The sequence below is a fragment of the Poecilia formosa genome, unplaced genomic scaffold, assembly GCF_000485575.1.
Source record: "Poecilia formosa unplaced genomic scaffold, Poecilia_formosa-5.1.2 Scaffold151, whole genome shotgun sequence".
NCBI lineage: Eukaryota > Metazoa > Chordata > Actinopteri > Cyprinodontiformes > Poeciliidae > Poecilia > Poecilia formosa.
Genome location: NW_006800090.1, coordinates 1,083,092 through 1,095,370, shown reverse-complemented (window position 1 = coordinate 1,095,370; position 12,279 = coordinate 1,083,092). Strand labels below are relative to the sequence as shown.

Below are 12,279 nucleotides of genomic sequence, written 5' to 3'. Positions count from 1 at the left end.
TTAGGTCTTGCAGGCCATAAATGTGCATGTGTTACATTTTTAGTCTAAATAACAATCGCAGAAATGTTACACAGTGAGATCTTTCTTTCAGCAGGAGAGAAATCCCTCACACAGCATAAGGCAGAGGATCATCTGTCATGTGGCAACAAGCGTACTGACTGCAGACAGCAGGGGTCCACCACTGGTCATTAAAGAAGCACATAGTTATCCAGAACACTGGTGGTCAGTAAGAACAAACTGCACATGGTATTTAAAGCAGAGGTGTCCAAAGTGACCCAGGGACAATTTGTGGCTCTCAGAGTCGGGCTGGGAGACAGACTTAAACATTTTATCGCAATATTTTCATGTGACAATGGTAAACGTGACAATAAGAACGATTTATTTAATCTTTTGTAGGAAACTGAATGGCTGTGAATGCATTAGGTAATTTTATTACTGTAGCACATTTTCAGAAACAAGGCAATTCAAAGTGCTTCACGTGAATGAGAAAGAAATACAACAAAACAACAAACCAAAGGAAAGAGCAAAAGAAGAAAGAATAAAACAAAAAAGTGTAAACCCATGTTTAAGAATAAGTAGTCCATGATTTATAAACTAGAAGGAGTTTCTCTGGATTTTAACTTTGTTCTAATTCCTGTTTTGGGTTGAGTGAATATGTGAACTAGATGCTCCTGTTATAAGTACAAGTACTCCATAATTTATAAGCTACAAGGAGTTTCTAGGTTATAATTATACCCCAGCAAGCTCAAATAATGCTCTTGAGAAACATTCCCATTTGTAATCACATAAATAAGTGAGATCTGTTTCACTAAACTGCACACACCAACTGCATTTAATTATATTTTCAAATTTATTGAGATTTGTTGATGCTCTCATTGAACAGTTTGGTGTAGCTAAAACGAGGCCACAAACCTTTAAGATCCTTCAGCCTACTTTACAGATGATTTCTTCTACAAATCTGGAGATAATCAGGCCTGAGTGTAGAAAAATCATCTGCTTTAATTCCAGATATTTAAGGCCTAAAATTAGGAGTTTCGGGATTTTCTGGATTTTTTTAAGATCTTGTAGATGCCTACAATAAATCAGCTAATTGAATGATAAATTAAAACAAAAATTCCCATTAACATGATTTATAGGTTTTAATCTTTTCTCTTTCTTTTTCTACTAAACACTGGATGGTAAAAGTCTTCAGTCTGATGTTTTGGCCTCAACAAGCCCTTTTTTGAAGAACAATTTTGTGTACAGAGCCTTCATAATTCATTTTATTTGTTGTTTCTGTTGTTTTATTTATTTTATTTAAAACGTCTTCCAGTTCCAGTGCTAAATGTTTGAATTTGAATTTAAAGTTTATTGATCTTTATCGTTTATCGCAATAACTTCTGGAACAATTTATTGTCCAGCAAAATGTGTGACAGACCAGTTTGTTATCACTAATTCACACTAGGCCTGTTGCAATAAACAATAAATCAATTAATCACAAATTAATTGAAAGATAAATTAAAACAAGCTAAATAACTTTCATTTGTTTTTCTTTTCTCTTCTTTTGGTAGAAAAATTTCTACCAAAGTTGTCCTTTTTAACAAAAACTTCATATTTAATTTTATTTGTCGTTTCTGTTTATTTATTTTATATTTTAAAATGTCTTCCAGTTCCAGTGCTAAATGTTCATCAAAATTTAAAGTTTATTGTCGTTTGAGAATGTGCTCTTGGATTTTATATCACTTGAAAATTGTCTCAGAAAAACAATATTATCATTTATCACAATAAATTCTGGGACAATTTATCGTCCAGAAAAATTTGTTACCTTGACGAGTCTAATTAACATCATTTTTTTAGTAAATTTAAATTATCTCATGGTGTTGGTTTCTTTGCTGTAAATGTCACAGAAAACTCCAACTGTATTGATCTTTATTGATTTAAAGCCTGATTGTGCACAGAGTAAAACTCTACTGTTGCATAACCTTCAGGCCGCGCTGATTTGCAGGTGGGTTTAGCCGCTAGTGACTGAATGTAGGTGAGGACAAATTGTGCGAGCGTAGATGAAGGATTCACCGACTAACTTGAACGCTGGAGATTAACCTCTCGTCCATGAAAGCCAGATTAAATCCGTTACGCAGCATGTGTTTGTGCGTGCGTGTGTGTGTGTGTGTGTGTGTGTATATGTGTGTGGAGGGGCTGCCAGTCATTGAGGTCAGAGACGGACAGCAGGTCAAACCATACATACAGGTGTCTTTGAGACGACAACAGTGTGAAAAACTAATTTTCTGTTTTAAAAAATGTGGTTTCCACAGACAGTAGGGACATGTGTCATGAATAAACTCATCATTTGTCCATTAGAAGAAGAAAACAACGCAGTGTCCTCTTCCATTACCTGAGGGGAGCATGAAGAGCTGCAGGAATATGTGTGTGTGTGTGTGTGTGTGTGTGTGTGTGTGTGTGCGTGCGTGCGTGCGTGCGTGCGTGCGTGCGTGCGTGCGTGCGTGTGTGTGTGTGTGTGTGGAGAGCAGCAGAAAGAGGAGAACGGCAACATGAGAGGGCGGCGAAGGGGGGAACAGTGGGGCGGCGCGGCTGTAAAAACAAATGATATAACCACTGTTCATTTTTCAGTCATCTTCACACAAGTTGAAGCTTTTATTTCCCTTCCTATTTGTTTGGAAAGCTGCTCTTAAAGCTATCCCCACATGCATATTTGCACACAAACATGAGCCGCGCAGCAGAGACTCCTGATCCTCGGCCAGCGCTCCACGCCGCAGCACAGACCCAGCAGCAGATCCTCCCTCAGTCATAGCCAATGTGTTGACTAGCTGCTGCAGCCAGCCATTCAACTGGCCTCTCCCATCTCCGAGGAAGACGGCTACAAACGTTAACCCTCTCTATTCCCTCACAGCGACAGAGGGAGAAGCTGCGAACGGAAAATCTGCCACGAGAGTCGCACAGAAACAAGCCGGCGCTGAATGAGAGCAAGTCTCGCTGCCTTCACTGCGCTGCACTCATTCACCGAGTTTAGGTCTCTATTTACTATGCATGGCTGCCGTACACAAAAGAAAGCTCCTGTTGAGGAGAACAGAGCGTTCGACAATAATGGGGTCACGCTCATGTCAAAACAATTATGGTTTGTTGTTATGAGGCCGAGCAGCTCCACGCCTCAGTACATTAATCATCTCTCCTCTCATCCATGACTTTAGGAGATTCTTATGGACTCAAATCTAATATTTTCAATTGCAGGAACATCTAAAATCAAAGTTTATTGGCTTGGATGGTGGAGGATTTTGGTTCTGAATTTGTGCATTTACCACTTAATGGATTGGAGATGACTCCCTAATTTAATCTAGACAGAAAATTGGTTTATTTTCATTAAAATAAGACGTACATTTTACATTCAGTAAACATGACTTAGCTCAGAAGAACCGAGTTGAAAACAGATTTTTGCGACATATATCTATTTTATGTCGCAAAAATAGATTTATGCCATTCCCTAAAAACAAAAAAGATGTCCTTTTTTGTTTTTAGGGAATGAATTTAATGTTTTTTTAAAAATCCCAAATTGTGGTTTATGTAATCTGCAATCAGTGTAAAATAATCTGATCCAGGCTTAATCTCTTTATGAAGTTAGGTTGAAAATAATCTTTGTATTTTCACTAATAGGTTTGGTGCTTTTATTATTTAAATAACTTCATTACTTAGTTAATAAGAACATGAATATCGACATTTGTGTGGCATAGTGGTTCAGTTTTATTCATTAGATTTATTTTAAGAGCAGTTTTAGTTTGTGTGCACCATAGATATATTCTCCAATAACATTTTAAATGCATTTTTTTAGCCCCTTTTATGCCATTACAAAAAGAAATACCACAAAATATTGTGGTATTGGCAATAAAGATTTTCTACTGCTTATTGGAAAGGGTCAAATTAATTTTCAACATCCCATTTTTATTCAAATTAAAAATAAAATAACAAAAATTGTTTAAAGAAGTACTGTGCCATTTTCTTGATATTATTTTTGATCCAAAACAAACTTTTTAATTGATTGGAAATAATTTTAAAACTAAATATACAAGTGTTATGAATAATTTTAAGTGAATTTAATACATGCCTCATTCCAAGACCATTCAATGCCAACAAATATTTAAAAATCTTCCTTTTTTTAACTTTTCATAAGGCTAAAACTGTTTTCAAAGCATCTCTGTTTATAGCAGAAACATTCAGTTCATTTTTGAGCATTTTTAGATGTTGAACTAGTATAAAAATATTAAAAAGAAAACAGTGAAATATCCTTTTAGCTCTGCCCCTTTTTCCAGTAATCCCAGCTGCATGATCTGAAAGCACGCATACCCTCCGATCGCAGCACATTGTTGTGTTTAAGAGGTGAAAGAAAAAAAATCTTACAGTTGATCTGAAAGGATCATTATTGGTGTTTTTGATTGCAATCCCAGGGGCTGTGTAGTGAATATTAGTTTATCTTTTATCTTGAAGAGTTTTGAAAACTGAGTAAATTCAACAGAGCTGGGTTTCTGCCAACTTTAATGGAGTTGGAGTTGGAGTTGAAGCGCTATAAACCACTAATTTCCACCATTAGCACTGTTTGTAAAACTAAAATCACGTCTGTAAGCTGATGCTGAGAAGTTATTTGCCGTCTTACAACCTGAGAGGCTCCAACAGTAACGAAAAGAGTGATCACACTGAAGGAGATGGACTTGTTTTCTTGTGTGCTTGTCAGAAATGCTTTCAGGGTTGAGACCTTGGGGACCTGCGAGAGAGGGGCCAACCCAAGCCAACTTTGATCTTTGTGAATGAGGAGGGGGGCCTTTAGAGGGAATTTCACATTCTTTCCTTTAAAACATGCAAATCTTTAAATACATGGTAACTTCCTGGATTGTTATTGTAATTAGGCCTGGAGCTGTAACGGTTTAAGGGGAACTGAGGTGTTTTTCCCACCGTTAGTCCACTCCAGTTGGGCCCGGTCAGCATCTTCATGCTTTATCTTCCATTGGTACAATCATCAAGCAACAATAAATCAATGCAAGTTTTCAAAAGACAGTTGGACTTAGACCTGTTGTCTCTTGTCCTCCTAGTCTGGTTCCACTGACACCGGTCGGGTTCTGACCGATCTCTTGTTATGCAGCTTGTCCAAAGTACAGCAGGATCACATGAAGGCCAAGCAAAAAAGCTGCATTAATGCGATAATGCCTGGCTCCTTATCGCATTAGCCGAGGCTTCGGTGGGAATGGAGGCGGGGTAGAGCTGCAAAATGAGACCCCCGATCCCCGAGGCTTTAAAACAGGCTGCAAACCAACCAACAACAAACCAACAGCACTTCAGGCTAGAGGCGACCAAGAAGAATACACACTGTTGCCAGCATGAGGGCGAATGAAGCGATCTGCGCCATGTGCCAATATGAGATTCACCGAGTTGGGACATGTAGAAAGGCAGAAAAGAGTGCTAAACAGCCAAAAATGCTGAATCTTAAAACACCAAACAAACACCAACCTGTTTATGCAATCTTGGATAACTCTGAGCTGAAACTCCTAGATTACATCCATGAAAAATAGAGAGTCTGAGAATTTCAAAAACCAGAATGTTTCTGGAGCGATTTTCCTTTTTTAGTCTTCTTTTAGGGCAGCGATGAAACAACAGCGCACTCAGACTATTTGGGTTGCGATCACTTTGGATCAGAGAACATGGCAAACAGGGACGTGGTGGAGCGCTGGCTGCCAATTAAAATTCCACGGCAATGACAAGGGTAGCATTTAGCTTCTTATGAAAGAAAGTTTTTACTGAAGGCCAGAAGAAAAAAGGCTTTAGGGAGACACATGGCTGAAAAGTTAGAAGCAGAGTGAGAAAAGTAATAAACAGAACAGCTCATGTTTGAAGCCTCATTCCTCACCGAGATGGGTGAAAACAAGACAGGTTAGCAGTTTAAACATTGAATTAAATGTTTAAATCCAAATTTATTACTCCAAATTTAGGAGGAAATTGTGATGTTGTTAGTCTGCTCAGACAATAAAACCTAAATCTTGGCACCCCACCTTGTAGAGAAACTGTTAAACTCCAGTAGAGTAAATCCACCTACAACACCTTAAACCACAGATGTCAAACTCAAGGCCAGAGGGCCAAATCTGGCCCGCTGTAGCTTTCTATGTGGCCCTCTAGACCAATTACATCAATAAATCTGCAAAATTCACATAAAATCAACAAGTCTCCACATGTTTTTTCTGATTTTACTGCAAATTTTCTCAAACTTGGTCAAAAACATTGCGTTTAAGTGACTGCTGCCTCAAGCTTTCTTGATTTTAAAGACTGCAAATAAAAAGTCACATTTAACATCATACATTAGTAAAAATTCCTTACAAACATTTCCAAATTGGCACCACAAAATCTGTAATTTTGATTGTAAAAAAACCCCACTAAAACAATTATAAAATCCTGGAGGAACAGCCATTTATTGATATTTTAACAGTTTGATTGGTTTTTATCAATATATTCTGGCACAACAAGCCCTTTAAGAACATTCAGATTTTTGAAACGGCCCAAACTGAAAATGATTTTGACACCCCTGCCCTAAACTAACACACAACCCCTATCATTTTACTAATTTTCTTTAATCAACACATTTAAATCGATTTGTACTATTTCATAAAACCTAATTTTATTCAGACGAATGTCATTTATCACCTCATCTACACTTTTTCAGCCCTCAACGATCTGGAATACCTCTAGAACCTGTGCATAATTGGTTCGGTTTCCTGGTTGGCACTGAACTTGGCTTTTATTTCAATTACAAATTTTTTAAATGTTACTTACAAAGCCAGTTTTCAAGTGATTGTTCTGTTAGATCATGCAGTTAAGCAAATTACTAGCATGATTGTTGTGGGGGTTTTGCTGGAAGTGATAATGGTGTATTCCCATAAGTGAGGAAAAGTTTTGAGAAAGGATGACTGCCCTCAATCTTTTTAAACTTCACCTCAAATTGCCAGCTAATTGGATTCAACACTCAAAATGTTCTCGCTTTTTTAACCGCCATGTGAACTAAAATGGCCCAAACGTTGTCTCATTTGACAGTAATCCTAAGTAGGGAGTGAAACTGAGACAGCTGGCTGACGTTAAGCTGTTGGAGTGGCTTGAACCTCAGTCCCACTGAAACTCTTATCAGGTTTGTTTAAAAACCTGGTTTGTGCCAGAAAGCAAGAACTTTATGTCAGCTTGACCCATCACAAGACAAATGGGCAAATATCAGACCAGAAGCTTGTTAATAAGTGACATAACACGAGTGCTTGAGGTGCTACTTACTAGGACATTTAACCAAATAAGGTTTTATGCCTTTATGATAAAAAGGTTTGTTATAAATTCACAGTGGAGACCACATTTTTGCATTTTAGTAGTATCATTCCATCCTAAAAGCAAAAGATAAATCATAATCAGCTTTATTGGCTAAGTTTGAGCACACAAACAAAGAATGTGACTTTATTTCCACTTTGCTCTCAATGTGTAGTCAAGTTAGAGTTTGAAATATAAAGTGATAAATACACAAAACGTGATTCATTCTTCCTGAATAAGTCATCAGTTTCCAGTAAACGTAGCTTTCAACTGTATCTAGCACAGAGTCGGTTTCTCATCACATATTCAGCAAACCGTCACAACGGATTGTTTCGTCGCTGCAACTGTTTCCCAAAGCCGAACACCACCAGTGAATGTTTTCAGAAATATAACCAAGCTTTTTCCACCCCTGTAATACATTACTGAACATTTATAATGGTAAAAATACTTTGAAAGTTGACTCATGCAACTCATTTCTGCAAATAATAATTCAGCATAAGAAAAAATGTGATAGAAAAAGAGATGCTGCTTCACACACTTAGAAATGTTATTATTTTAGGAAGTTCCAGATTATAATCCCTGTTTGAGGTTTTGGTTAAAAGAAAAATAAATTTTAGCATGAGATTAGATTAGCTGCTATCTTAAGTTAAACTGTGCAAGTTTAACAAAAATACGTATTTCAAGTTGCATCAGAGCTTTTCATGCTTGTTATTGTGCAACAGACAAATTTTGCATCTACCAATTTGGTATCATGTGAAAATAAAATTTAATTCGTATGTCAAATGTTTAATATTTGCGCTAGAACATTAACTTTCAAGGTTTCCCCCAGAAAACTTGCTAAGCCCAGGTGTTGCATGTTAGGGCAGTCCAGCAGCCCGTCGTGTTTTTGAGTTAAAAAATGTTTAAAGTTGACAGGAAATTTGAAAATATGACTTTATAATTATGTGTTAATGAAAGATTGGAAGATTAACACCTGAACACCAACTACAAAGTCTTAAAAAATGCAAACATTTTAAAAAGACTTAAATAAATAAGCAATGCTTAGTCTGGTGGGGATACAAGTAAAGCCTGGTGGCCCGCCAGGCTAATAATACACTTTGATCGTTTAACTGCTAAATATTTCCATGACGATACCAGGTGAGATTACCTTTTACTCTTAATTTTACTGCAAAAATTATAGACGTAAAGGGAGATGAAACAGATGGACATGTAGATGGATGTACGGACGGACAGACAAATGGAAATATGTCTCTTTTTCCACATTTATTCAGATCTGTGAAATATTTAAATCCAATTCTTGCTTTTCCAGACTGCCTAGAAATTCAGAAAATAGTTCTGTATTAAACTAAAACAACAAAACTTGCACCAGATATTTAGCAGCATTTCGTTTTGAGGAAGTTCCAGATTATAATCACCATTTGAGGTTTTGGTTTGTAAAGGAAAAAGAAATTAAACCATGATATTCACAAAAGTTAAAATCCGGTTTTACACATCTGCAGGTTTAAGAAAGTTGTTGCAACTAGAAGGTAAAGGTGGTGGCTTCACAAAATGATTTCCTCTGAATTAACAAAACCTGACTGGGAGCACTACTTAAAGACCATAATGAAGAAACTTTGGAAAACCAAGTTATAGATCATACAACAAACACAAACAATCCAATCAAGCATGAAAGCAGAAAAGCAGTGACTTCATAAAACCAAGGGCTTATCATCAGTTTTATTTCCACTTGTTGGATGGCCTGACTCCACGGCGGCAGCAGGGCACGGTTAAGGCGACTCTGGGAGCAACAGGGACCGTAAACAACTTCATTAACCGGCTCCTGCCTCCGCTAATAGAACAAAAACACATCAACAACATGGAAAAGCACTTTTTGTTTTTAATGTCGGCCCGACACCGCCGTCATCCAAAACGCAGGATATCTAACTCGTCCGTGACCGGAATAGAAATGATAAACACCCTGTTCTCATTGATGGGCAATTACGTCGCCTGTTTGGCAGGCAAATGACGCATGGTGCGGCCTTGAATCTTCATTTCCTTCCGGATATCAGCGTCAGGGTAAAATAATAAATAATGACTTCCCTAATGCTCAACTTTGTCTGGGTAATGACATCAAACGCTGATTTGTTCTTAATGCAACATCAAGTGATGTGTTTTGTTTTGTTTTTTTTGTTTTTTTGGTTAATGTCAACTAATTAAATTTAATTTGAGAGAACAAAGAGTATGTCCTTTTTAATCTATTTTTGCAACAACAAGTTTGATCTGGTAAAAAGATTAGGATGGAAAAGTGGGAATAAACTGGGCACCAACACTCAAATTGATCAAAACAAAGGTTTGGGACTTTTTGCTCTTGTTCTGCAACCATAAATGGGTGTAAATACGAAGCTTTGGCATCGTTGCTCCAACCAAAAACATTAAGATTAGATTAACAAAAAAGATTGCATGTTTTCGACCAGGACTGGGCAACCAACTTTTCAAAAAGGGCCACTTGAATAATTTTTCTTCAGGGCTGGATTTATGTTAATCCAGGAATATATTTTCATTGTACATTACATATAAACTTTTTTTTTTCTGTTTTTGTTTACAGCTGAAGCTTAAAATTGTTATTGCAACATGAAATACTGACAACAAACTTTATTTCATATTACTAATATTTATTTTTTTAGAAAAAGCATGTTTAGTCCTGGGATCTGCAACCTTTACAATCCAAACAGCCATTTTCTCAGTCATGTAAATAAATCTGTTATGTAACCTTTTTAAATAAAAAGACAACTTATAATTCTTGCTAAATACCAACCACACCAAATTTGTTGTAAGTTTTAGGTTTAAAATAAAAAAACGTTTACAAAAAGAGATGCGGATATTTTAAAAAAAGTGTTTGTTTCCAACCTGGTGGCAAGTAAAATACACAAAAAATTATATTAGCTATATTTTTAGTGTCATGTTGTAGACATGAAAAGAAAAATGGATAAAAAGAATAGGCTAAAAAACAATGCTTATTGTTATATGCATTATTATTGATAATTAAATTTATACTGTCTACTTTAAAAAACAGATTCTTTATGTCAAAACATCTGGCAATAGAAAGCGTACGCTGCTAATACAGTTTTCAAGAAACTAAGCTGCACGTCTTTTGCACCAGATGAAAAGAAACATGATTATACTATCATCAGAACAGCAGCAATCCGTTTGAAACCAAACGGCTGTGGTGAGCGAGTTCATCGGTGGAGAAACGCCTGTCGGCTGCTCAGCTTTAACAAATGCCTGAAATGTCTGAGATTCCATGGGAAAGGCTCCAATAGCTGCATGGAAAGGGTTTGCAGGGTGCAACTCCACAAGCGCAAGTGCCAGAGCAGTTAAGTCAGCTTAAAGAAAAGAACTTATGTGGCGTGTGTGAAGGGAGCTTAGAGGCGAGCTGAAGGCTTGTAGAGAAGAGTAGCTGCTAAAGTTGGACAAGAGGGGGAAAAACCAGGAAGCATATTGTTACAACTTGAATTTGTCTGATCTTGTCTGGGTGTCTTCTTTTGCACCGATGATTGTCAACCAAAATTCCTGCAGCAGTAAATCAGTCCAATGTTTTGGATATACGGTCCCAAAAGCTGAAGCTCAAGTTACCTCTTAACATAACTGCCTCAGCGCTGTACATAGAATGACAAGTGGGTGACACACTTGGCTGGTGTGCATTTCAAGCGTTGCCAGGGGCAATTCAAATAAACAGCAGCTTCGAGTGAAAAGCTTTACTCATTTACAACCCTCACGTATGAACCGATCCTAAAGAATCTCGCCTCAACGCTGCGTTAGTGCAAAATCTTAAATATTCTGGAGGTTTCTAAGTTGACTCTTTTTAAAGTAAACAGATCAAACTTTGAATCATAAAATTGTTATGAGAGTCTTTTTAACGAAATAACAGGAAAAGCGTGGAAGTCACTTAAATTTATATGGCTTTATGGAGCAGAGAGCTGAATCGATTAATCAGATTAATCGTGATTAATCGTGATTAATCGTCAACTAATTGAGTAATCAGTTATATATAATTAGATTCAAAAAAGGTTATGTGGTGAAAGGACACTACCCAGAGAGCAGTAAGTAAGCCAAAACTGTACAAAAATATATTTATTTTGCATTTAAGATAAAAAAAAAACAAAATAAACAAATCATCGCTACTCTCTATTGATGAGTCAAGCAGAAAGCCCTGAGCTTTTTACATTTTGATATCAGAAGTGTTTTTAGCTGCAGATGCATCCCTTTTGCTACAAATAATTATTGCATTTTAGACAGTACAATGTTCTTATTTAAAAAAAGGAATTAAATTATTTGTTTATTTAATGTATTTCTAATATTCAGTAACATAAGCCTAAGTGGTTAGATGAAACATCTGCAGAATGTGCCAATTTTTTTTATCCAATTAATCATCTGAATACAAAAAGTATTAGCACAAAACCATTATGAATCTGCAATATTACAGCTTTTAAGTTTTTACTTTTCACTTGAACTGTACAGAAAAATGGTTACAACATTGAGTTGTATTTGTCACCAGTGTCACAATCCGGGCCTTTTAACAGCAATAGGAAATTAACCGTTGTTCTTTAGAGCACCTTGTTTGGCCTTTAGGTGTTAGTAATGGCAAAAGCTGAGATGTTTTAACAAACTTTTGTCAGTCTGTGTCAGAAAGTGATGGCAAATCAATCTTGCAGAAATGAGCAGCACTTATATCTGGAAAGCTGTTTCATCAGGTTGAATAAAACATAATTTACGTCTCGCAGCAGCTAAAAGCAAAAACCTAAAAGTGACAGAGTTACATTTTGCATGGCAGCAGGTATTAAACCCACATCATCCACCTGAATATTTAAAACTGACTTCTTGTATTAGGTCCTGTAACAAGCTAGGCCTGTCGTAATAACCAATAAATCAATTAATCGCCTTATAAATAAGACAAGCTCAATAATTTCCATTTGCATGATTTATTGT

General features: G+C 36.6%; 1 protein-coding gene across 1 annotated transcript in view; it reads right to left on the bottom strand.

Moving 5' to 3' along the window:
- insra (insulin receptor a) overlaps positions 1-12,279 on the bottom strand; it is an 82,850-nt gene that overhangs the window by 48,742 nt on the left and 21,829 nt on the right. The gene's annotated exons all lie outside the window — the stretch shown is intronic.